The sequence below is a fragment of the Canis lupus genome, chromosome 35 (assembly GCF_003254725.2).
Source record: "Canis lupus dingo isolate Sandy chromosome 35, ASM325472v2, whole genome shotgun sequence".
NCBI lineage: Eukaryota > Metazoa > Chordata > Mammalia > Carnivora > Canidae > Canis > Canis lupus.
Window position 1 is genome coordinate 11098092 of NC_064277.1, and position 26205 is coordinate 11124296.

Sequence of the window (26205 nt, forward strand, 5' to 3'; positions counted from 1 at the left end):
AGAGAGATCAGAAAGGAAAGAGGTGAGTAGAAGAAAAGGAGAGATGGAAAGGGCAAGATGAAGGAGTGGGAGGAGACCAGGCAGGATCAAGGAGCTGTGACCGAGCTCATTGCCTATTTAGGGAGCTGCCGGGAGCCCCCTGCTGCAGCCTGAAGGTCCAGGTGGGGGACAGTGGCAGGTGAGGCTGAGCAGTAAGCAGAGGCCAGATCAGAAGACTTCTGGTCCTTGGGAAGGAGGTAGGAAGGTACGACTTTATCCCAAAGGTGACAAGGTGACTCTGAAAGTTTTAAATAGCACAGTGAATTAAATTCTAAGGTTTCTTCAGTGGTGCCCCCCAGGAGACAGTTCAGCCCACTGGCGGGTAGGTCAGCTTGTTGGCAAAATGTGTGTCCAAGTGGAGTCCAGAGAGCTCATCCATAGGAACATGGGCCTGGTGCTGCTCTCACCAGTCGGCTTGCTCTTCGCAACACTGGAAGACTTCTTATCCCACCCGCGTCCCACATTTCCTCCTCCCTTCTACCTATGCTCATAGACATAGAAGAGCTTCTCCTTGGAAGCATGGGCCTTGGGAATCCCAGCTTTTCCACTCTTGCCTCTGGAGGAAAGTGAGTTGTCTACACCCTTTAGCAGATGAGTCCTCTCCTAGTGGCAGTAGAGACGTTTGTACAGACACTCAGCTCAGGTTGCTTTGTCTCATAATAACATTCAGTCTCTGGCATTGCTGCTCTATCAGCTGACTCTCCCACTGCCACTCAGCTGGCCAACCAGTTTCTCTTCACTCTTGCCTGTTCTCCCAGGAAAGTCCTCTTTTTTCGGTGTTTTGTTTTGTTAAGCTTCACATATAACTATTCAGTTTCTTGCGGCTTCTTTCTCTGAAGCCAGGTACATCTAAATTGGGATGTCTTAACACTCCACTGGCAATGTGGCCCAATGGTAAGAACAGTCTTCAGGGGCAGAGAGACCTAAGTTTGAAGTTTGGCTCAGCTGCTTCATAACTGTGGGACTTACAGGAAAGTGACCCAGCCTGTCTGAGCTTTGATTTCTTTGTCCGTATAACACTGACAGTGTCTGTCCTTCCGAGCTATGAAGACCTGAGTGCATTTAGGTGGTGTCCTCCATACAAAGTGGGCACAGGCTTTCAGGGACTGATGGCTAGTAGTGATAAAAAAAACAACCATGGTAACGATAATGACCATCTGGATCTTCCACTCCCAGCTGAATGCCCTGGGCCTGCCTGACTTACTCGAAGCCTCAGCTTTCCCATCTCTTAGGTGAGGATAACAGCAATTATTTGGTAGAGTTATTTGAGGATCCAATGTGATAAAAATGTGCAAAGCACAAGGTAGTTCCTCGGAACACAGAAATGTGCTCTTTGCCCTCCAGGGGACCCCTTCCCTTTTAGCCACCCCCTCCATCATTAGACACCCTTACCCCCACCTTGGGTGTTCTTGTCAGGGGTGACAAACTCTTTCTGGGCAAACAGCCTCTGGGAAGATGAGGCTTTCCTTTTTGTTTGCCTAAAATCAGTCATTTTTCTGTCCCTTATTTTTCTCTTGTTGTCTCTTTCTGGCCTGTTATGGATTGAATTGTATGTTCCCTACCCCTGCTCAGGGGGTGGAAAGGATATTGTGTCCCCACCCCCAGTACCTGTGAATGTGACCTTATTTGAAAGTAGGGCCTTTACAGATTTAAGCAAGTTAAGATGAGATCATTAGAGTGGGCTTTCATCCAACATGACTGTTGTCGTGATAAGAGAAGAGAACACCACTTAGAGACGAAGACATAGAAGAAGACAGAACTTGGAGATATGCCATCACAAGCCAAGGAAGCTGGGACTACAGAAACTGGAAGAGGCAAGGAAGGGTCCTCTAGAGGTTTGAATGAGGCCTGACCTGCACCTTGATTTCAGACATCCGGTCTCCAGAATTGCGACAGAACATGTATTTGTCATGGTAAGCCACCCAGTTTGTGCCAGTTTGTGCTCCTTTGTTACAGCAGTCACAGGAAATTGACACCCTGGCCCCCTTGCTAGAGAGTCCACTTGACCAAGAGATTTATTAACTTGTGAAATAAACATCCTGAAAGCCCACCTTTAGAATGGACAAGCTGTTTAACCAAATAAGGGATATATTACGTGCTTATATTTGAAATAAAATGGATAAAAAGGAGCAGGGTTAGTGTGATGGAGGGAAAGAAGCCGTTAGAAGACTCAAAGCACCACTCTGCTAATGAATAATGTGGGACCCAAATAAGACAAAGCAACTTGCAAAAGTAGGGAAGGTCTGAAGTGAGGGCCAGAGTGGGAAGAGTCATGAGGCCACAATTCACAGGTTTTGGGGTTGGGGGGGCTGGTATTTTTGTGCTGACTTAATCTACGATTTCAGCTTATCAAGGGATAAAGCTGACAGAATGAAAATTAGCCACAGGGTAAAACTTTACTCCTGGCTTAACAGGGAACTAAAGGCAGAAAGCTAGCCGCCGTGCCAGAACTTGCAGGGCAGTGTGAAACGCTGTGGTTTGAACAAAGCCAAGTTGGCCTGAGTATGAATTACAGGAAGAAAGGAAGGAAGAAAAAGAAAGGGCTCTGGGCTATTTATTCCTTTTCTATGGGACACATTGAAGAAAAGTCTTGTCACATGTCACAGACCCAGCTGGAGGACGTGGGACCAGACAGGGCACAAGGAGTATGAGTCACAGCTCCCAACTTTCAGAAGCTCCTTATTTGGGAGCCCAGCAAGACTTACCACTATTCTGATGGAGCCCCTTTGGTTTGGGGGCTGCATGAGCTTCAGCCAAATGTTGTGCAGGTCTTAAAAAGTAGAACCAGTGATGATGGCCTTGGACTCACACAGCATGGTGTTTTAGGTAAAATAGTACTTAGATCTCAGCTGGGTGGGGATGGAGGGAACTGGTTGACACTCTGTTGATTGGCTGATCAGATCTGATGAGGATGGGGTGGCTCTTGGCTCTGTTTAAGACTACGGTGGACTTTTAGTTGCCTAGCACACGTTCGTCCCTTGCTTCTGGGGACCATGTTCTGATGTTCCTTTGGAAACTCAACCTTTCTCTCTTCTCAGTTCCAGCTGCTAGGGGCGGGCACATGGCCATGCTATTGCCAGTCAGGACATTCAATTGCCCTGGCCCCGCAGTAATTGGTTTAGGAATGGGCACATGTCAGCCCCAAGAGTCAGTCAATCCTGGGGACTTTTACAAAAACTATTGAGAACAAGATGCAGTCAGCTAGGTTGTTGAGTGAAGATCTACACCAGAAGCCACTGGGGCCGTCTTGGTTCCATCTTAGAGGAACCGGTCTGATTGAGCTCAGGGGTGGAGAGAGAGTCCTCATGAGACTGAGCCCTTACCTCTAGCTGTGCCTAAAGCTCTTTTTTGTTACGTGAACCAATACATTCTAGGCTTTTATTTTCTTAGGCCACTAGAAGTTAGGTTTCTTGGAAACCTGAAGAGTTCTAATACACAGACCTCAGCAAGGCAAAATAGGACCACAGAAAAGGCCACCAAAATATACAGAAGACAGAATATACCAGGCGTAATGTGTGGTATGTTGCACCGGAAGGCTTGTGAGGTAGAGATATCATAGGAGTAGCTTTGAGACCATTTTATAATACTTCAGAATTTTTCCAAACATAAAATGATGGTATTACTCTTTTAAATCCTTCTGGATTTAGAGAATATATCAAAGTTAAAAAAACAAACAGTAATCTGAATCCTTCTTATAGTAATATGGCATCATCATCATTATCAAAAGACCCTCCCAGAGGCAAGAGGTGTGGGTTTCATCTGGGCTCTGCTGTAGGGCTACCCACTTGTCCTGGTTTGTCTGGTGGGACTTTCCCTGTTTGGTAATAGAGAGTCCCCTGTGCCCAGAACTGCTTCAGTCCCTGGCAAACCTGGGTGGTCCATCATGCCGTATCTTTGGAAGTTCCAGATTTTCATAAAGGACTACAGCGCTCACTGCAAAAGGGGAAAGGGGGTCAAGGGTTCCTTTTTGCTTCAATCAGAGCAATTTCTCTTCTATATGTTTAAAAACTCAGAGTCTACCTAAGATTTTGGGGGGAGATAGGGAAACCTGCTCTTTGAGGGACCTCCCTTTAGAATTCCATGATTTAATTTTCTTTGTTACAAGGCAAATGGCTCTTAGAGACCAGTGGTTCGTGCACCTGGCTGATCATAGCAGTCACCTGGGGAACTTTAAAACGACATACATTCCTGGCTACCACACCTGGAGATTCCAACTCAGCCAGAATCAAGTGGAGTCAGAGATCTGTGTTTTTAAAAATCTTTGCAGGTGACATACATATAAATTATTCACAAATGTTGGTATGTTAACTATCATTAATAATAAATCACTTTCCACACACCTCACAAATGGCCAAGACACACCATTGTTTGAGGTACTGTTTCCATTACATCTTAAACTTTCCATGCATCAGGAGGGCTTGTTCAAACAGCTAGATGAACCCACCTGCAGGGTTTCTGTTTCAAGTAGGGCTGGGGCCAGATAGGGAATTTGCATTTCTGAGACGGTCCTTCCCGGTAGGCATCATCACTGTAGACCATTATAAGCTTAGTTGAGCGTCTTGTCTGGTCTCTTTAATCTTTGTAATTATTATAAAATGCCCCTCTCACCTCCCCCACCCCCAGCATAGTACTAAGGAAATTATTGATGAGACAATATGGGGATAAATGTTTTGTTGGCCTCAATGATGGTGATCTTTCGACCAACTTTCTAAAGAATATTGTGAGCTCTATCCTTAGCATGTAAGAAAGATTTCTGTTGGTTATCTAAGGAATATTGTCTCATGGGACCTCCTCTGAGGACAGGGTGGGAACAACAGGATTTCCTGCTCTGGGCTTTAGGGGCTTTGTGCTGAATACAATGAAGTAACTGCCACATTCTGCCCTGAGGCCTCCAGACATGCCACTGGACTGTCCCCAAGACTCCATGTTGCTTCTTTGTCATGTTCTGAAGCTGGCAGATGTGCTTTTCACCCACCAATTCCTTTCTCTCTTTCTTTAGCTTGTCATTCTACTTACATTTTTAAACTGGTTTGCCGGGACGTTACCTAAACATATTCTGGTTGCTGTAACTCTTTATTTCTGTGGATGAGCTTGTCATTATTCCTCTAGATGCCCAAGAACAATTACTCCAATCCCTGCTTAGGCTGTGTGGGGGCCCCTAATCATGCTTGCATCCTTTGGTCTGTGTTTGTTCTCTGCTGGTGCTGGAACAGCTGCGGGCACCTTGGCACCGTCTTCCCACCCATCCTCATTAGTGCACGAAATGTTTCTTGTACTGAAGAGACCTACACATGGCCACAATCCAGACCTCAACCCAGACACACCCCAAACAAAGTTAGAAAAAAAAGAAAGCCACTGACCATTATTAGCTGCTAAGTACAGGGAGTACATGATCCAAGTTCTGCAGGAACATTCGGATGATGTTTAAGTGGCTTTGTAAGTTGTATGTGACAACTTGAAATAAGAAGCGGAACCCAGAAAAACACGAATAATAATAATAATAGAATTTAAAGATTCCTTCTCTTTATTTCAGACTCCTGCTACCACGATACTATTTCAAACAGATAGTTGTTCAGTTGGTATACAGACTAGTTACCCCAGAAAACAAGACATGTGCCCCAAATGCAGGCAACAGAGGACCATCCCAGCTCCTCCCTGGAAATAGGGTTTGCTTTTGGTCAGAGCATATAATTATGGAGAAATAATCCCATCTAGATCAGTTCTATAACATCAGCCTAGCTAAGTGGCCAAGTCTGAGGCAATGAACAAAAGGCTTCTCTGCCCATTACCCAGGCGGTCACTGTGGGTCTCAGCTCCAGAGCTGACTAGTCAGCAACTAAAAGGAGCAGTCACTCTGCTGGTCCACAGTGCCAACAGCATAACAGAAGGCTGCCTTTCCCCCACTGCCATGGTGGCAGAAATGCTTGTCAGTGTAGAACTCTTCTCTAGTGCAAACTGGTCTGGGAGGCTTGGCTCTGTGTGCCTTGGACGATTTTGAAACTCTTTGGTATTCTAATGACACTTGTGTTTCGGGAAACACCTCTGAACCCGGTTGACAGGAAAATGTTGAGTTTGGTAATAATAAATAAAATTGAGGACTGAAAAAGTTTTGACTCTCCCTTTGGAGAGTCAAGTCAGTCTCAGGGGAACTGGGTATTTTCCTTGCAGGCTTTCAGAAACACGGTGGGTGGTGGTGGGCAGGCAGGCGCGGAGGGAGGAAACACAAATTATGTGTCACTCTTAATAATTGCTTCTTGTCTTTGAATTGGGATGTTGATATTTTTCCACTTTACAAAATATGTGTGTGTGTGTGTGTGTGTGTGTGTGTGTGTGATGGTCAGGGAAGGGTGTTACAAGGAGAAATTGAAAACAACACCCACCATTCCCAGAGACCAAGGAGACCCAAACACTAAGAAGTCAAGTTCATGCCATTGCAGGCAACAGAGTGAGAAAGCTAAAGTATCTTGGCTTAATTATGCATATTATCACTACTACCTGGGAAACTAGGCAGTCCTCAAAGTCCATCTTTTTTTTTTTTTAAGATTTTATTTATTTATTCATGGGAGATGCAGAGAGAGGGGCAGAGACACAGGCAGAGGGAGAAGCAGACTCCCCATAGGGAGCCCGATGTGGGACTTGATCCCAGGACTCTGGGATCATGCCCTGAGCCAAAGGCAGAGGCTCAACCACTGAGCCACCCCAGGCATCCCCAAAGTCCATCTTTTTAAAGGTGTATCACGACCAAGTATTTTGGATGAGACACACGAGTTCATAAAACTTAGAGTGACTTGAACAGGCTTCTGTAGATAACAGAGAGAATGCAAAACTCCTACCACGTGGAAAGACAAATCCTCAGCAATCTAAGTCAGATGAGTCACAGGAAAAGAGCCAGCAAGGGTTTCATTTTGGGATGGGGGTAGAGGAGCACAGGGAGAAGGATATATACATGTATCTTTATGTAGGGAGAGGGTTGAAGAAGCAGACTGAAGTTTCCAACAAGGCCTTCCTGTTTACCCTTGGAATCCAGAAGCAGATGGGCCTTTGCTCAGGGGTCTAAGAAGTCATTGGCCATCTTCAGATTTTTCTGAGAAAGAGGGTGGAGGAAGTTTCTGCCTTATGACCCAGCATCATGAAGACATACCCAACAGGCTTTACAAAATAAGTATTTGACTGTATTTCACAGTAGTCCATATTGGTGAGTTAATTTTTGGTAAATTCACATTAGAAAGCTAACTACATCTAAGCTAGTTCAAAGTTATCTGTGAGTTCCCCTCATTCCCCTATATATACACTTGACTTTTACCTCATGTCCTTCGGACATATTCCTCCATATTGATGCTTGGTTATCATTATAGCAGCTTCTCAAGAGCTGCTTTAGCCATCATTAGACAAAGTTGAAAATTTTTTCCTTTCATAATATTCTAAATAAATTCCCACATGTTGTTGATGCTAGGCTTCAAAGAGATCTATCCCATAAAGTTGGCATCCAATCCATTGGATTTCTCTAGTTGAAAGATGAAGATCTTCTCTAGTTGAAAGAGCTTACCATGGTGGTGTGACATTTTGTTTCCAGATACCTATTCCCATGAGACTTGTCTCATGCCACTGAGGGACAAACCACATCTCGAGGCAGTGTGGAAAAGAATAGGCCTTATCAAATAATTTTCTGAAATTATTCTGAAAAATTCTTCAATTCTGCATATGTCAATAGGAGGATGTTCTTCTAGGGTTGGTGTGGGATTCATAACAAAATTGTCCATCATATGCTAGAATTCCTCAGCCTTCAGTTGCCAATGTGTCACAGGGCAAGGTGACAATCATCCTTTCCAGCTCCAAATTCTCTGGTTGCGGGGAAATGTTACAAGAAACCTCAGTCTCCAGTGCTACCCAACAGGAAAATATGGATAAATTAAAGAGACATCAAGCAAAAGAAACTCCTCACTCAGGGTGAAGAGGGCATGACATATGAGAAATGGTGGAACCACAAAGTGCACCAGAGATCATCAAAATAACAGCCAAGGGGGAAATGATCAAGAGTCTGCTGATAATTTGAAGAGTCCAGGGGGGAAAAAAAATGAAGAGTCCAGGGAAGAGAAGAAAGTGAAATAATCCTCACAAGGAAGAATGGTGTGTCCCTGCTTAGCCAGGAAAGGGTACCACCCCTTGCCTGCAGGGACCTTTTGTGAGAAGCTGACAGGTCTTCACAAGAGGAGAGCAGTGTGGCAGGAACAGAGAGGGTACACGGCACAGTTTCTCACTCCAAATCCTACCCATGTGCAAGCGTTTTTCTGTATGTACGCGCATAAGGCACTTTTTCTTACTGCCATTTACTTTTGGAGTACTCAAGACTTATCCAGGAAAGAAGTGGAGGCAATAATATCCAGAATTAAGCTGCTTGATCTGGAAATAAGAAGAACCTCTTTTAGCAAGCTTAGTTTAGGGTTTTGCTAACGGAAACTTTTGTGCTTAGATAGCAGTACTGTTGGGGTAGGAATCAGAGTAAAGGGGACCCTGGTTAAAGTCTGACCAAACCCTAGATGGCTCCCTCTTTTTACCTTTAAAGAATAGCGTTAGACTCTGGCTGCCCCCCACCCCAGATAAACCCTGTATTTCATTCTCTACTCATCAGTTACGAACTTTACTCCCAGTGGCCTGATGATTTAAGTTTGGGAGTTGGGGAGCGAGGCCCTTACTGAAGGTCTGGCCTTGACTCTGTGGCCTAAAGTAGTTAATTAGTTGGTGGGAGAAGCCAGGAGCAAACCAGATATCTGGTACAGAAAGGAAGGGATATTTATTAACAGGAGTTGTCTTTTTAAAAGTTTTTATTTTTGACAATAAAGAGTACAACCTAATCTCAAAAAAAAAAATAAATAAATAAATAAAAGAGAGAACAAAAGAACCCCATCAGTTTTGGTGAGGAAACTTAGAGGAACATTGTGTGTTAACTGTACCTTAATTAAAAAAAAATTCCAGATCTAAAAAAAAAATTAAAAAAGAAAAGAAAACCCTTCATGTGGATTTAAATAATCTTAAACAATTAATAGTGTAAGAATGAAGTGCTTTGTTTCATATGTGATAATTTAAATGTTATAATCAAAGATTCATAATGTCAATTATATGAAGAGATTTCTTTAAAGAATCTTTTGTTGCTGTTAAAAAAAGAAACCTACAAGTTTTATATGTGTACAAAAATGTTATGTATAAATATATATCATCTCCATTGATAATTATATATGATCTAATTATATATGCACATATACATGTATGTGTGTATATAGTCTAAATATCCTAAAAAGCAATATTTAACATTAATAAGGGAAACTATACATTTGGAGGAGAGAGAAAACACTGGGGACTGGAACAATCAAGAGAAGGAAATCAAGAGAAGGAATATCAAGAAGGAAAGAGTATGTGAGCGAAGTCTGGTACACGGGTAGAAAGGAGAATTTAGTCTGGGCAATGGTGAAGGCACAGATATTCGAGTAACTGCTGGGAGATTGTAAAGGAAGAAAAACAAAGTCTTAATACATGATGTTATGCTGACCGTCTTCCATGTCATCTCTTGTCCTGTTTTGCGTGTTCTACATTTCACTTCTCCTCTGCATATGTTAAGTCCTACAGTAGCATCCCTGGGCCCAGCTACTAGCAACCAGAGCTACAATGAATGCTTTGACCCTCATATTCTATGAACTTCTGTTCTTATTTTTTCTAGATCCCATGATTTATTCCTCAAATTATGATATTGAACAACCCCAGTCACATTATTCTTTCACTTTACGTTCTTTTTCTTGCTTGCATTTCTCACTGGAGGAAGAGATTGTGTAGGTGTCAAAATTTGGCACTGGGTTGACTATAGTCATCCAGGAAATACACACCTACACACTTGGGATATGTCGTAAACCACCGAGTCAAAGGTGAATCTCTTTTATTAAATGGCAATACATTAAGAGTTGAATGTGAAAGGAACAGATTTTTATTGACCATTCATAATATGTAAATTCTATGCAAAGCTTTCTAGGGGACAGAAATGACTCAGAAGTTTACAAAAGCTTCATTTATTGGAAGAGACAGATGCGTAACAACTAACTATGCTACTGTTGAAATAAACTATTGAGCCAAGATTCTTTGTTTCATCATAGTCTATGATGATATGGCAATCTCCATTGATGTGCTTTTTTTAACTTGAAATTTTTTCCTTACAAAGTTTCTCTCATAGGATCTAACTACTGAGGCAAGATTCAAAGGGTTCTGCAAGCTCTGCCCAATGTCCAAATCCTTTTTTTTTTTTTTGACTAAATGATCCCTTTCAATAGAAGGACTACATCTCAATGAAGAGACTTCTCTGGTTCAGCTGAATTAATATGTGCCCCAGTTGTCTACACTGTATTCACAACCAGAAGTGGGATAGTCATCCCACGAACAGAGCCAAAGACACAAAAACCTGATGAAAGATGAGGTAGAGGGAATTCTGTGATGCGAAGTGGTGATTAATGGGGTAGCACTGGGAGGGGATAAGCAGGAGAAATGTCTTTGTTAGTTCTTTAAGCCTAAAAATGATGTACAATTGGATATTTTCAATGATCACATGAAGATTCACCACCTAGATCTCATAAAAGAGAATTTAGAGTGTTGTGGATCCATATCCTAAAAAAAAAATGAGGGACGTCAACAAAGCATGCCTAATTGAGTAGAAAGGAAAGACTGGGATAAGTCCAAACTTTGCTCATTTGGGACATTAGAGTACTAGACTCTGGGAATATGTTTAGCCAAGGAGGATCCTGCATCATAGTGTGATATTTGTCTGTAGTTTAGCAAAGTTGTGTTTTCAGAACAGTTGGCTACACTTCAAGGCTCCATCTTCTGTGAGCCTGAGAAGGAAGGTGTTCACTTTTCTCCATTCCTAGCTAGGGTTTGAAGGATACTATTTTGATTATACTAAAATGGAGTGGATTTTTTTTTTTTAGTCAGGCAGATGTGAATTCAGGTTTTGAGTAGGATAATCTCGGGTTTGTAGTAATTGTAAACCTTAGCAAATTTTCCCATTGACTAATAATTGCTAAAAAAAAATCCTTAGGGCTTCTCAAGTGTAAGACACTATTACTTCATCTAAATTCACAATAATCCAATGAGCTGATGTGCAGAAATGAGTTAACACAGCAGGGCTGAGGCTGCCATCCTTAGAAAGCCCTGCTTGCAAATTTGGCACTTGGCTGGCATCTGGGAACTTGGATTTCCCAGAGTTTCCACCATTCCCTGATAATGGTTACTCACTGTATCTAACTGTACAAGCCATGTGGTTTATGCTAACACCTGCTCCCATTCTGGGGGTTTGAAATTTTGGTATGGGGCAGACAGAGGGTGCCTCAGTGACTAGCCCTTGATCAAAACTCTAGCCATGAGTCTCTGATGAGCTTCTCTGGTAGACACACCATTTCACACCTGTCGTAACTCCTTGGAGGAATTAAGCATATCCTGTGTGACTCCACTGGCAGAGGATTCTTGGTACCTTGTGCCTGGTTTCGTCTGAACTTTACTCCCTGTGCTCTTATCTTTGTATTTTGATTTGATTCCATTGGGTGTGATAGATCATAGCTGTGGGTATGACTATATGCTGAGTCTTCTGAGTCCCCCTAGTGAGTCATCAAACTGAGGGTGGGCTTGAGGACCCATGATACAGGTGTGTGACATTATTATCGTCTCAGTTTTAAAGTTGAGGGGGTGGCTTCATGGAGAGGTTAAGTAACTGTCTTAAGGTTGCACAGCAGATGTGCAGCACCACCAGGACTTGAACCCAGTCAGGCTAGCTCCAGAGCCCTTGTTTTCCCCTCTGTGAAGTCTCTAAACTTATAATACCTCCCTCATTATGTGATTGTGAGGCAAAGGAGGTATGTATGCTCGGAACACACCAAGTGCTCAGAGAAACTCTATTATACTATTATGCACCAGTCCTCTATCCCTTCCACCTACTTATCAGGAAATCTCCCATGAATCTCCCATAGGCCAATGATAGATAAGTAGAATGTCTCCAAAAAACTGAAACATGCATGAGGAGGGAAATGGAGGGGAATGGTATACAACTCAATAGCTATTTTTTAAAACAACAATATCTATCACAAGACCTTTTCTTTTTAAGCCGAATAGAGCTTCTATGCTTCCTCTCCTCTTTCCTTGCCTTTTCTGTCTCCTTGGGCCCAGCTTGGAGGGGCTGGTCACTGTGCTGATGGTGATGAAATCAGCAGAACTGGCTGGGTGTTTAGGAGAACTGAGGCAGAAGCAGGAGAGGGGCTGGGCAGTTTTGGTTGAGTCCCTTTCATTATGGCAACCCTATTTTCTACCACCCACCCCCCAGATGGGAACACGTTGTCTTGCAACGGAATACTTTTTCTTTTTGTAGAAACCATTTTTTAAAAATTCAATTTAATTAATATATAGTGTATTATTAGCTTCAGAGGTAGACTTTAGTGATTCCTCAGTTGCATATAACATCCACAGCTCATTCCATCAGGTGCTCTCCTTAATGCCCATCACCCAGTTACCCTATTTCCCCACCCACCTTTCCCTCAGCAATCCTCAGTTTGCTTCCTATAGGTAAGAATCTCTTATGGTTTGTCTCTCTCTCTGATTTTGTCTTATTTCTCCTTTGCTTCCCCTATGTTCATCTGTTTTGTTCCTTAAATTCCACATATGAGTGAGATCATATGGTATTTGTCTTTCTCTGACTGACTTATTTCGCTTAGCGTAATATGCTCTAGTTCCATCCAAGTTATTGCACATGGCAAGATTTCATTATTTTTGATGGATAAGTAATGTTTCATTATATATATACATAATGAAATATATATTATATATGTTTTATATATGTTTTTTACACATCTTCTTTATCCATCCATCTATGGGCATCTGAGCTCTTTCCATATTTTGGCTATTGTGAACAGTGCTGCTATAAATATTGGGGTGCATGTGCCCCTTTGTATCACTATGTTGGTATTCTTTGGATAAATATGTAGTAGTGTAATTTCTGGGTTGTAGGGTAGTTCTATTTTTACCTTTTTAAGGAAACTCCATACTGTTTTCCAGAGTGGCTACACCAGTTTTGCAATAGAATACTTATTTCTCAATCACCCTCACCCCCTTCCTACCTTTCAAATCTTCTAGTTAATGTAGAAATATCCATTTTTTTTCCATTGAGGAAACTAGATGACCCTAGCATTTCACAGACTTATTCTTACACTGATTTCCTTTCTTTTTAAAAAGATTTTATTTATTTATTCATGAGAGACACACAGAGAGAGGCAGAGACATGCTCCGTATGGGGGAGCCTGATGCAAGACTCGATCCCTGGACCCTGGGATCACACCCTGAGCTGAAGGCAGACATTCAACCACTGAACCACCCAGGCGTCCCTCTTACACTGATTTCAAAGAAAAACAGCTCTTCCTGCCAAATGTCTGTTTGCTATATGTCATAGCAAATGTACGGCAAGTTGCTGTATTGCCTTAATTAGTAGATCAAGATGTCTTACTTAGAGCTGAGTTGCCTAAAGTGCAGCACATCTAAAGAGTAGAATCTAAACAGTAAAGGAAGATGCCCCTTATGTAGAAACCTCATCTCCATCTACTCTCCAAAATGCCTTTTACTAGAGAAACAAACTTCTTATTTCATAGTGAGAAATATGACTTAAAACGTAAATGGCAGGTGAGTAGTGGCTTGGCAATGCCGAAATCTAAATCAATGAGATCAAATCCTTCCCTGTGAGCACATTTTGATAAAGTCAAATTGGAAGGAGCCCATGGCTATCAGACAGTTGGAAAGAGGACTTGGTCAGAATGAGTGTCAAAAGAAGGAGATGGGACTTAGGAAGAGAAGCTGAAGGGCTACTTCACCCATACAGTAGATTTTCTCATGGGAAATCTTGGCCTTTGGTGGGCAGCATGATGAAAGCAATCTGGGAGACGTGGAAATTAAAACAAAAACCTCTTATCTTGCAATAAAACCCATTTTTATCTAAGAAAAATCAATGTCCTCACATGTCAGGATCTACTGCGAGGAGTTGCCTAGTCATCGACAGACTCTTTTAAGCCAATGACTCATGTTAAGTCCTTGCTAGGTCTTTTGCTCAGTTCCCCAGTTTTACATAAGTTACTTCATCTATTCTACCTTGATCTCCTTAGTTTCATTATCTGTAGAGTGGGGGATATAATAATGCTCCTAGGACCCCCGTGAGCATTGGATAAGATGATGTGGGTCAAAGCCCTTGTAAGCCAGTAAATGTTGGCTGTGAATACTTTATTCCAAGAATGTTTGCTATTACCAATATTGAAAAGAATAATCAAATTAATAATAAAAATCTATTTTTCACTGTACTAGACATCCAGAAAGGAGGGTTACCTCAAGAAGAGAACCTTATAAAGCTAAATTACATATGGAATGGGCATTGCAATAAACTCACTTATATGACCAGTCAAAATATCAACTTTCCCCATTGCAGCAGCTGAATCCTTCCTCCTGGGTTGGTCTGGTGAACATCACATGCAGTGGTCTACAAAGGTGATGGGCATCAATTAAGATTTAGGTCAGAGTCTCTTAAGTAGCCAGTGATGTAGTTGTGGGCATTAAGGAAAACAAAAATCTTACCAATGGCTGGATAAAAATAACATTCCTTTCTATCATGATCATCCTACATCAAGGAAATGTATGAAATTTAGACAGCATAGTATGGTTATTATATGGTGGAACTTCTGAAAATCACAGCAGCATAAATGTGTTTTATCGATCTTTGCTGTTGGTAAGAATCATGGAGAAAGCAAATTTGAGGCACTTCCCAATGCAGTTCAGTCTAAAATGGATCATTATTCTAAGGGACTCGTCATGCCTGTTAGACTCAGATTTTGCTTGGAGTCCTCCCCCCACCCCGCCCCCACTCTGCTCCCCATCATTCAAACGCTCTGTGCTTTCTTCACAAATGCTGCATGCAGACTGTCATTAGGTTCAGAGTAAGCTGCAATTAGCAAGTCTGTCAGCTTCTCTTACAGGGAACTTATTTTTCAGTGGAAATTTTTGTAATGGTTCCGGTCTGATCTTTAACTCTTCCCTGGAGACCAGACTCCCGAGCTCAGTTCTTGGCAATGTGATTCTAAGAGTGAACGATACCCCATCGGGCCGATTAATGACGGTAATTTCTTAAATTTAGCTACTAGCTGTTTTGGCACCTTCCACCCAGCACCACTTGCAAATAAATCCTGTAGAGTTCTGAAATGTCTGGCCTCCCTGTCTGAACCCTCAGAGATTTGCGAGGCTGGGTCTTGGTTCTCACAAGGCCCCTTCAGTGTGGTCTGGGGTGGTAAGCCAAAGCCTTCGTGTTTCAGGAACTCACTTGCATTTCATGGACTGGGTGAGAGAGATAAGGTGTTTGCCAGTGTTGCAGCCCAATGACCAAGGGGCTGCGTGGAACTTGCTGTGTATCTCCTGGAAGCTGCTTCTCCCCTCTCTGCTAGGCCCGCGGGGACCCTTGCAAGTTGAGAGGGAGAGCTAGGGATGAAGGATTGCTAGGAATCCAAACACATGGAGAAAGATTTTAAACTTAAAAAGCAAAACAATGAAGATCTGTTTAACTTAGAGAAAATACACATAATTTAATTTATCAACTATAGGCATTCCTGTGATTCCTCATGAGCACAGAAAATCGAGTTGTCCGTGTCTCTCAAGAAGTCATACGATATTTTTTTTTACAGTATTTTTTTTTCCTATTTGTTTGATTGGTTTTTTTTTTTCCTATTTGTCACACTGAGGTAACTACCATAACCATAACTACAAATCAACATACCATGAAAGAAATCATCCCCAACCTTGTCTGACTTTTACCCCACTTGATAAAGGTCACGCGTGTTGGCAGGGCCTGTTGGTGCTCTTCCCCATTATTGCCCAGCATGGGGCAGGGACTCCATAAATACTTGGCGACTGGTGATTGATATGCGTGTGGGTCTACGTGATGACAAAAGCTATCCTCATGCACAACTGCATTCGAATCACCGCAAAAGAAAGAAGCATGTGCTACGTTGGAGTCATATAGAGAGTGTGGGGTCAGGGAGCATTTCTCTGCTATTAAGAAATAAATTGTCCAGCAGAGAGAAAATACAACATGGATGAGACCAATATTGTTTAACTGTGAAGTAGACACATTTTGCTGCTAAACCTTCTTGGCAGGAACCTGGGAGGGCCAATGGGGTAAGGTATTACATGAGAGCATTCCTAAAGCTTCCCTATGGCTGAAGCAAGGAGCTGGCCAGATTTTCTCTGAAAAACACTCAGGCCAAAAATATTCTTTGGTGGGCTATATTGAGTTGAATTCTGTTTTTCAGTCAGGCTGTTATTCAAATACTGGAGCAGATCCAGATTTGCTTTTCTGAGGAAAAGTCTGTCTCTGCCCACAACTTGTACAGTGCCAGAGGGTGGGCTTTTGGCCTCTCCCCAGGGACAATGCGCCAAAGTGGTGGCTCCCTTCCTACAACCTGCGCACAAGCCAAAGAGAGAGGCTTACGGGTCCCTGGAAGTGCACTGGGGCACAGCCACCTTGCTCCTCTGCCCAGAGCACCTGTTCTTCCCTTCAAGATCTCCTCCTCATGCTTTTCTGTCACTTTCTGATCTTCCATATGGGCCACCTGAGCCTCAGCCCTCCCGAGCAGGCTGCCAGACTTAAACAGCTCTCCTTCTCCTGGACAGTAGGATACTTGTCTCCACCATTCACTTGGCGATTCCCTCCCTCCCTCACTTGTTTATAGGCTCAACAGGTATTTATTATGCACCTACCAAGTGCCAGAGATACACCACCGAACAAAACTAACTCCTGCCCCCAACAGAGCTGGCGTTCCAGGGCAGGAAACAGAAAATAAAGCAAATGCACAAGTATTTACTGCACCCCGTGGCAGTAAGTGCAGGTAATGGAGTGGATGTTCGAGGCGGGGAGGTGGCTCTCTTACTATAACGTGGGAAGGGAGGACAGCATGATAAGGTGACGTGAGACCTGAGAGCTGAGGGAAGGGAGGAGCATCACAGGTGAGTCTTGGAAGGCGCTTCCAGTGCATAGGTCCTGAGTCGGATGCATACTTGGTCTTTTAGGGGAGCATCAAGAAGGCCATTTGGAGGCTTTGTAAATGTGACTTTTTGTTTTGCAAACGTATGTTTTCTCATCAACTCACATGTAAGCTTTTTGAGAGTAGGAGCCCATGGTGGAGATTACAGGTGATGCTTTCTTTAGTAAAATTCCACTCTCTGCAATACACCAATCTGTAGTATACATCGTTGTGCCCTTTCCAGCCCTTACCACTAAGTTGGATTGGATTATTACCCCTAGCTTGTGGCACTTGACTATCCTAATAAAATACTGATGCTCTCTTAGAGCGTAAGTTATGCATGTGACCCTCAAATGCCCAGGGCCACATATAGCACTTAGAAAGCTGGCACAGTTAACCTTATCATTTAAAAAAAAATACTATTTCTCAGTTCGAAATAGTATTAACTAATTGATGCCTTTATCTCTAATGCCTGCCCTTGCTTCAGACAAAATACCAAAAACACAATGAAAACAGAGGCCAATAAAGTAAATAACTCAAAGCAACCAAAGAAACAACCATCACCAAACAGTCCTAAGTCTTTCCAAATCAATACTTCTCCAGCCAGAGCTCCTTGATTACATGGTTCTTTTCCCCCATCTCGCCGTAAAAATAAAGAAGTCATGAAAAACATCCATCAACTATGCACAAAATACATCTTGGTCATTTTATCTTAAGTACAACTGTATACAATTGGTTAATTCTCATCGTCATCTATAACTGAATTATATGTGCTTTTGGAAGCTGTATAATGAATAGCATGTTGTGTATAATTGTTGAAATGTGTTTATGGTCATTACATTACTTACATCTGAGGCCCCTTGTCAACCACAAAGTCTGTGAAGATGCAACCTCATTATATCCCAATATCATATCATCAAGGAAAATTGGATTGGGTGGGCTTGTGTTGTAGTTGTATTTGCAATGCTTCTTGAGGACATAAAACCCACAAGTATTTTTAATTACTTGGACATCTCTTACATATAGATTCTTTAGAGATGGCGATTTTGTCTGCTTAGCCTCGCTGTTGAATCCTCAAACCTAGCACAGTGCCATCCCACAGAGGTCCCTTGACAAATGTTGAATAAATAACTATCTTATTTTCTGAAGTGACATATGGTATCCGTGATTGTTAATTTTACATGTCAACGTGGCTAGACCAAGGGACCCAGATATTTGATCAAATATTTTAGATGTTGCCGTGAAATTATTTGTTCAGTAAGATTAACATTTAAATTAATTGCCGCTGAGTAAAGAGTCTATAATGTGGGTGAGCCTCATCTTATCAGTTGAGTCTTAAGAGAAAAAGACTGATCTTCCCTGAGCAAGAATTCCACCAGCAGGCTGACTTTGCACTCAGCTGCAACATCAGCTCTTTCCCAGGTCTCCAGCTTGCCAGCTTACTCTGCAGATTTTGAACTTGCCAGCTTCCATAGACACATAAGCCCATTTCTTAAAATGAATCACTCTCTCTCTAATATGCATATATATATGGTCACATGCTATCGGTTCTGTTTCTCTGAAGAACCTTGACTGATTCAGGACGCCTTAATCATTTACTCTCTCAGTGGGTCAATCAATATATTTTATTTACCAAGACTCATTCTCACCCACCATCGTCCCACAGCCCCAAAGCCAGACCAGTGACACAACCTCAGATAGCTTTTGACCTCAACTTCTCCACTCTGGCGGAGGGCCAGAGAGCATTATCTCCTCAAAGTTTCATTTCTCTTGTGATACAACACACCTGTGCAGCTTCTCTCTAGAGAAACAGGTGCCCAGAGAACATTGTACTTGGTAAAGCCATGTCGTGATGGTGCTATGGGAGGTACCAACTTACTACTGTGATTTTAGGGGAAAATACTTCCCATGGTGATGCTGAGCCATTAATAGTATCACTTCCTCTAAGTATTTCCACTCTTTATGAGTGAAGCTGAGGGTGGGGGATTTCCGTCATGGAAACTAGCCAAAAGGTTATAAAAGGTTCATGGACACTGTACCATTTGATGACTGTGTGGTAGCTAATTGGTCCCGTATATGCTAGGGAAAAGATGATTCTAAAAATATATCAGCAGGAAGCCTCTAGGGGAGCGTGGTATGAAATTTGGTTCTCTTTGGATCTAGCAAGAGATTAGCAGTCACAGAGCCTGTTTGCTGACCTGGGGGAGGATGCATTTATAGAGTACGTATTCATGTAGATCCTTCCATCAAGGGTTTATGCGGTAGGAGAAGTGGACTTTGAGAGGGAAAGCCTTTCTTGTCACGCCTACAGTAAGCATGGTTCTCGTGCAGGAGTATGTTCTATCTCTGCGAGTCATTTTTATCTCTTTCTTCCTTCCACGGAAGGCCCCTTTCCTCCTTTGATGTCTTTTTCCTTCTGGCTCTCAGTTCTCTAGTTCATTTGCCTCTTACCTCCAGATAAAACCTGTTTCTAACAGGAGGCAAAGCTTCACACCTCTGCTGGTGGTGTTTTGTGCATGAGACAGGGAGACATTTGGGGAGCATTGTGCCTTCCTGAAATTACCCTCTGAGCCTTCATCTTTGTCAATTACCCAGCCCTGTCAGTGGGTAGGAATGATAGACTGTCATATGTTTACACAAAAGAATGCTGTACAGCCAAAAAGCTCTGCAGTCAAAATAACTCATCAACACCTATTTGCATTGACATGGATAACCCTGAGAAACAATGTTGAGAGCCAAAGAGCCAGTTATCAAAGAATACGTATGGTATGATTATTTTTGTTTAAAATTCCCAAACAGGCAAAAATAAGAAGCATATACAGTACACATAATTGTACGTAAATTAATTTTTATATAAATATACTTATGCACAAATTGCACATACACATGTGATGTACATATACATATAAACACATAAGGCCAATCTAACAAGAAAAGTAAGGGGATGTGATTAATACAAAATTTAAGACAATGGTTCCCTGTAGTTGGGGGGGGGGGGCATAGGTAGAAACCGATACCATTGGTAAGGGGCATGAATCAGGATCCGAGGGTTGGTAAGGTGAGCAGTAGGTAAACATGCATCTGTTTTATTTCTGTTATTACCGAGAACAGGTGCCTACATCGTATGTGCTTCTTTGTGGTATGAAATGTTTCACAATATTCATGTTTCTCAAGTGACATTTGCCTGGGTTATCAATCCTCATTTATCTTCTTTGGGAAATGAAAGGATGACAGCTAGCATGAAAATTAAGGAGAAATTTAATTGAGTTAGAGACCTCCATTAACCAAAGCTTCTAATGAGAAGCGAATGTGAAGATGAGCGTTGATGCAACTGACACCTCCCTCCACCGTGGCGAGGTCACACCTGAAGCCATGGGGTGCTTCCCCAGGGCCGTCCTACCAGACAGGCAAGGGAGCCTCGAAATCTACCATCCCAGCCTGGATATTTGCCAGCCAAGTGGGCACAGTGAAGTTTTTATTTGAATGATCAAAAAGATCTACAGCAGGGGGCGCCTGAGTGGCCCAGTGGTTTAAGTGAAAAGACTTGATTTCCACTCAGGTCACGATCTCAGGGTGGTGAGGTCAAACCCCACCTGTCTCCTGTCCGGCTCTTGGCTGGGTGTGGAGCCTACTTAAGATTCTCTCTCTCCCTCTCCCTCTGCCCCTCATTCCTGCTCCTACTTGCACACACTCTCTCTCTCTAAAGAAAAAATAATAATAATCTGCAGCAAAGGGTGGCGTGGTCACCCCCTGCCCGGGACATCCCGGTCACTCCCGGCCCTGCAGCACTCACTAAGTGGGTGCTGGGTGGAGTGAGACACAGCTGTTACCATGAGGAGCTCCTGCTCCAGAGAAGCTCTGCTGGTCTTCTCTCTCAATCCTCCCTCCCAGGGTCTACCCTATGGGGTCTGCTGCCTCGTACAATTACTAACATGATTTTTCCTTTCAGTCGACTCACTTTTTTTTTTAAGATTTTATTTATTTGAGAGAGAGAGAGAGAGAGAAAACATGAGTGGGGGGGGGGGAGGCAGAAGTTAGAGGGAGAAGCAGACTCCCTGCTGAACAGGGAGCCTGATACAGGACTTGATCCCAGGACCCCCTATCATGACCTGAGCCGAAGGCAGATGCTTAACCAACTTCAGCCACCCAGGCGCCCCTCACTCCTTTTTTTTTTTTTTTTTTAACTTAAAGATATTAAAGGTTAGTAGAAGGGAATCATGAAAAATAGATGCAGGAAAACAAAACCAGGTGGTGAAGTTTTGGCTGGCGAGCGTTGCCTGCGGACGGCTCAGAGCCCAAGGCCCACTTGCTCTCTGTCTAAAATGATACATGGTCCGGGGTTAGAGAACGTTGGGATCAGACCACAGTTAGAGGCTCAAAAGAGTGAAAATGGAAAAGTTTTCTGTGACAAAGTCTAGTGCCTCAGCGTGATTTCAAGCCACATCTGTGTGTCGTGAACCATGTAAGATTATCAGATGGTGCCCTATGGTCTGGAAATTTTGATCAAATGAGTTACAGGGAGACAGATAAGCAGAAGGCACATGGAGGGGGCTTGTAGTGAAGATGTGGTACAGTTTTGTACAGGACATGTTAAGGCCAAAGGTGCTCTCCCTGGGGCGCCCGGCTGGGCTCAGTCCATGGAGCCTGCGACTCTTAATCTCTGGCTTCTAAGTTCGAGCCCCACGTTGGACATTGAGATACTCAAAAATAAAAGCTTAAAAAAAAAGGGGGGGCTCTCACTGTAGTTGTACTGGGTCCTTTCTCTAGGTGGGATCTCAGAAGGGGATGGGGAGGCCCCTGAATGGGTATGCGAGAGAGCGAAGCGCAGGTGTCTAGGATGAAATGGGGAACAAGGGATGACATGACCTGAGTATCCACGGCGTTGTGTAGCAGGTTGTGTCCGCTTCAGTTTCCTCCAGAAGCGGACCCTGACTCAGATTCAAGTGCATATGGTTTAACAAATGATGCCAGGACAGCCTGTCGGGGAGCAGGGAGTAGGGGAGGGGTAAGGAGAAGGGAAGGGCGCATTATGCAGCCAGCTACCACTGTGGGCAACTGAGCGTGAGCTCGCGTAACAGCTTTGGGGCAAAGGTAAAAGACACGTCTTGGAGTCCCTCTGCTCGGGCCTGAGGATGCTGGGATATTTATGGCCCATTGGACAGTTTCTGGGCATTTTCATTTGCCTTTAAGCGATTACAGTGGCCCTACCTGGCTTAGAGAGAGTTCTCAGGTCCTGAGATAAAGATTCAGGCTGTCAGGCGTTAGGCCAGTCCTGGCAAACCATGGGATGCTGGATTCTAGGAAATAAACTGAGGGTCGCTGGAGGGGGTGCGGGGGTGGGAGATGGGGTAACTGGGTGATGGGCATGAAGGAAGGTACGTGAGGTAATGAGCACTGGGTGTTACAGGCAACTGAGGAATCACTGAAGTCTGCCTCTGACACTAACAATACGCTATATGTTAACTAAATTGAATTTAAATAAAGAATTTTTAAAAAAAGGGGGGACGCCCACCTGGGTGGCTCAGTGGTTGAGCATCTGCCTTTGGCCCAGGGTGTGATCCTGGGGTCCTGGGATCGAGTCCCACATCAGGCTCCCTACTTCTCCCTCTGCCTGTGTCTCTGCCTCTCTCTCTGTGTCTCTCATGAATAAATAAATAAAATCTAAGAAAAAACCATTTTTTAAAAAAAGGAAACAATAATAAAGGGATGTCCCCAAGGTGTGAGCAGTTTGTAAGAAAGACTATTATAGGAGTAATCATCCTCTTAACTATGAAAAAAAAAAAAAAAGAAGTTAGTCCAATCCTGATGAGGCTGGAGGAATAGAAGTAGGAAACTGACTGCTCTTACTACACCCTCCCTCTGCTAGAAATTTAAAAACCCTGTCCTGTTTAATCCTTACCAGAGCATCCAAGTGAGCCAGTTCTCATTTACACACAGAGAAAGAGGCACTGGGAGCTGCTTTATTTGCCCAAAGTCATGCAGCCTGTGTTCCACTCCTCTAGTTACACCTTCCTAGTCTTTTTTTTTTTTTAATATTGAAGTAAATTCACATAACATCAATTAGACATTTTAAAGAGGACCATTCAGCAATATTCCTATATCCACAGTACCAGGCAGCCGCCACCTCTATCTAGAGCCAAACCATCTTCATCACCCTACAAGGTGGCCTTGTACACATCAAGCCCTTGCTCCTCACTTCCCCTCCCCCAGCCCCCAGCAGCCACCAATCTACATCTGTCTCTATTGATTTGCCCATTCTGGATATTTCTTATAAATGGAATCGTGTGCTTTTTGTGCCTGGCTTCTTTCATTGCAGCATGGTGTTTTTGAGACTTATCCATGCTGGAGCAGCAGGCATAAGTACTTTTTTCTGTGTGTGGCCGAGTCATACTCGGTTGCATGGATATACCACGATTTGCCTCTCCGTTCATCCGCTGACGGGCACACAAGCTGTTTCCCCTCCTGGACTATTGTGAATAGTGCTGCTATGAAAGTGTGGGTACATGTATTTATTTGAATCTTTGTTTTCAGTTCTTCTGGATGTATAAGTAGGAGTAGACTTGCCGGGCCATGTGTGATAATTTTGTATTTAACTTTTCGAGGAACCATCCTACTCTTTTTGGAGGGACCCTTCTCCTCTATTTAAATGTTAGAATTTGGGACACCTGGGTGGCTCAGTGGCTCAAAGGAGTATCTGCCTTTGACTCAGGTCATGATCCCGGGGTCCTGGGATTGAGTCCCACATCGGGCTCCCCACAGGGAGCCTGCTTCTCTCTCTGCCTATGTCTCGGCCTCTCTCTCTGTGTCTCTCATGAATGAATAAAGATAGGCTCTTTTTAAAAAAAAGTTAGAATTTCTTGAGATTCAATTCTTTTTTCTCCTTTCTTTCTTTCTTTCTTTCTTTCTTTCTTTCTTTCTTTCTTTCTTTCTTTCTTCTTTTTTTTGTTAGATTGTATTTATTTAAGAGAGAGAGAGAGAGAGCACAAGCAGTGGGGAGGGGGATGGGAGAGGAAGAGAGAATCCTAGGCAGACTCCATGCTGAGCACGCCCTACACAGGACTTGATCCCATGAACCTGAGATTATGATCTGAGCCTAAATCAAGAGCCAGACGCTTAAGTGACTGAGCCCCCCAGGTGCTTCTTCCTTGAGGTTCAATTCTAAGCCACTCTCCTGCTTTCTCACTCAACACTTTCCTGCAGGTCACCCGTACCCACAGCTACACTTACCAACCCCACGCCTAGGATCCCCAGACCTCTGCTCAGAGCTCTAAATATTGGTCAGTGTCAACCGGCTGGCTGACATCTACCACTGGATCGATTCTAGAACTGAACCAACCCTGGCCTGGTCCCGACCAGCTTCGCCAGTCTCTGTGATCGCCAAGGAGCATCAGCATCCACTTGGATGTGCAAACCAGGAACTGGGGGTTGTCTTGGATACTTTCCCTCCCAACTCCCCTTTTCTGTCTACCACCAAGCACTGTCGATTTTCCTTTCTAAATGACTTTTAACTTTGTGCAGTCCTCTCTCCGCTGCCATCTCTCTTAGCCATACTCACATAGATACTCTTGCTTGGCTGACTCCATCCACCTTCTCATTGGTCTCCCTGCCCATAGGTGTAGCCCCCTCCCATCCATTCTCCAAACCTATCAAAAGGGATTTCTTAAGAATGCAGATCAATCTGACCACAACACCTCTACCTTCTCCATGGCTTTTAGAGTAAGCAGCACCTTCTCTGCTGGGCCTCTGGGCTCATTTTGAGCCACTCCCCACTTCCCTCCTGCTGCACTGGCCTTGGTTTTGCCAGGTGATTCTGTGGTCTCCTACCTCAGGAAGTGGTCTCCACTGTTCCCTCTACCTGGAGCGTAGCCTTGTGCACTCCTACGCCTTTTTCAGTTCTAGTCTCCCCCTTCCTTCTAGAAACCTCCCTGCCTTTCAGATGAGATCAGCTTCCCCCACAATATGTTCTGATCATTATCACATTTGTGTAATTAGTAATTAACGTCTGCTTCTCCCCTGGACCGTAAGCTTTTTGGAAGCGGGACAACATCAATTTTGCTCCATCTAATGTTAAGTTTGGACTTAAACGCAGCTGCCACACAGTGAATACTCACGAGATAGGTGTTAAATACGTGAATTAACTAATGAATGAGAAATGGAACTCCACCTCAAGGCTGATTTCACATCCTTCTCTCTCCTCGGCTCCCCTTTGCCCTATTCTTAAAACAGGAATGTCCTTGAAAATTGGGCGGAATTTCCTCCCAAGCATGGAAGGAAACAGAAACAAGGTTGAAAACCATCTGGCTGGTTCCCAGAGCTCTGTCATGGGCAACTGCTCTTTGAACTCACTCCTGGGTGGGAACCAGCTTCGGGGGGGAGAGAAGACCAGAGAACCCACTCCCAGCTCTCACCACTGGCACAGGGAAAAATATAAACTGCTCACCCATGTCCACACAGTTTGAACAACATGTAACCCTTTTAGAAATGGCTTTAGCCCTTTTACATTGTACGTTTCCTTCATTCTGAAAGAATTTCAGCAAGACAAAAAGGCTGCCTCAAACCCTTTGTGGAAGAAAGGCAATCGAATGAATGAATGAGTTACGCGTGACTTAGTAAGTATTGAGAGAAGGAAGGACGAAGCTGTTGGGGGGGCCCGGTGTGGACAAGTAGAACACAGTGCAATTTGTCCCCAAGCCCTTAGACATGATGCTAATGATGGGGTCTCTGCAGAGCTGGACACAACTCCAGTTCTCAATCATGGTTTCCTGCTCCTCAGGGGTCATTCCCAGAGGGGCTGAAATGGCATTAGAAATGACTCGCATCCACCATAAGGTTTAAGTGACAGCCCACACCTGGAAGCCCTGAAATGGTGTCGGAGAAGCCAAAGCATAAGGTAATCCTAGGTAAGCTCTCCGAGGAGGGCAGCAAGAGGGGAGGAGCCGCCCAGCTTCTAGACCAGGAAGCACCTACCCAGGTTGATTTCAAGGCTAGAATCAATCGTGTAGGTTTGGGGTTGCATGCAAGCCCCTGCCTGCAGGTCAACTGGAAAGAAACCTGGAGTCACTCTTCCCTGCTTGGGGCCATTGAGTCCCTCTTGGCT

General features: G+C 43.6%; 1 protein-coding gene and 1 long non-coding RNA gene across 2 annotated transcripts in view; one reads left to right on the top strand and one right to left on the bottom strand.

Annotated features, from left to right (window-relative positions):
- Positions 1-26205, bottom strand: part of NEDD9 (neural precursor cell expressed, developmentally down-regulated 9) — a 184348-nt gene that overhangs the window by 157663 nt on the left and 480 nt on the right. The gene's annotated exons all lie outside the window — the stretch shown is intronic.
- LOC118349959 (uncharacterized) overlaps positions 25564-26205 on the top strand; it is a 35067-nt gene continuing 34425 nt past the window's right edge. The window contains exon 1 of the long non-coding RNA XR_004812370.2: positions 25564-25717. This is a non-coding gene — a long non-coding RNA (uncharacterized LOC118349959). The remainder of the gene's footprint in view (positions 25718-26205) is intronic.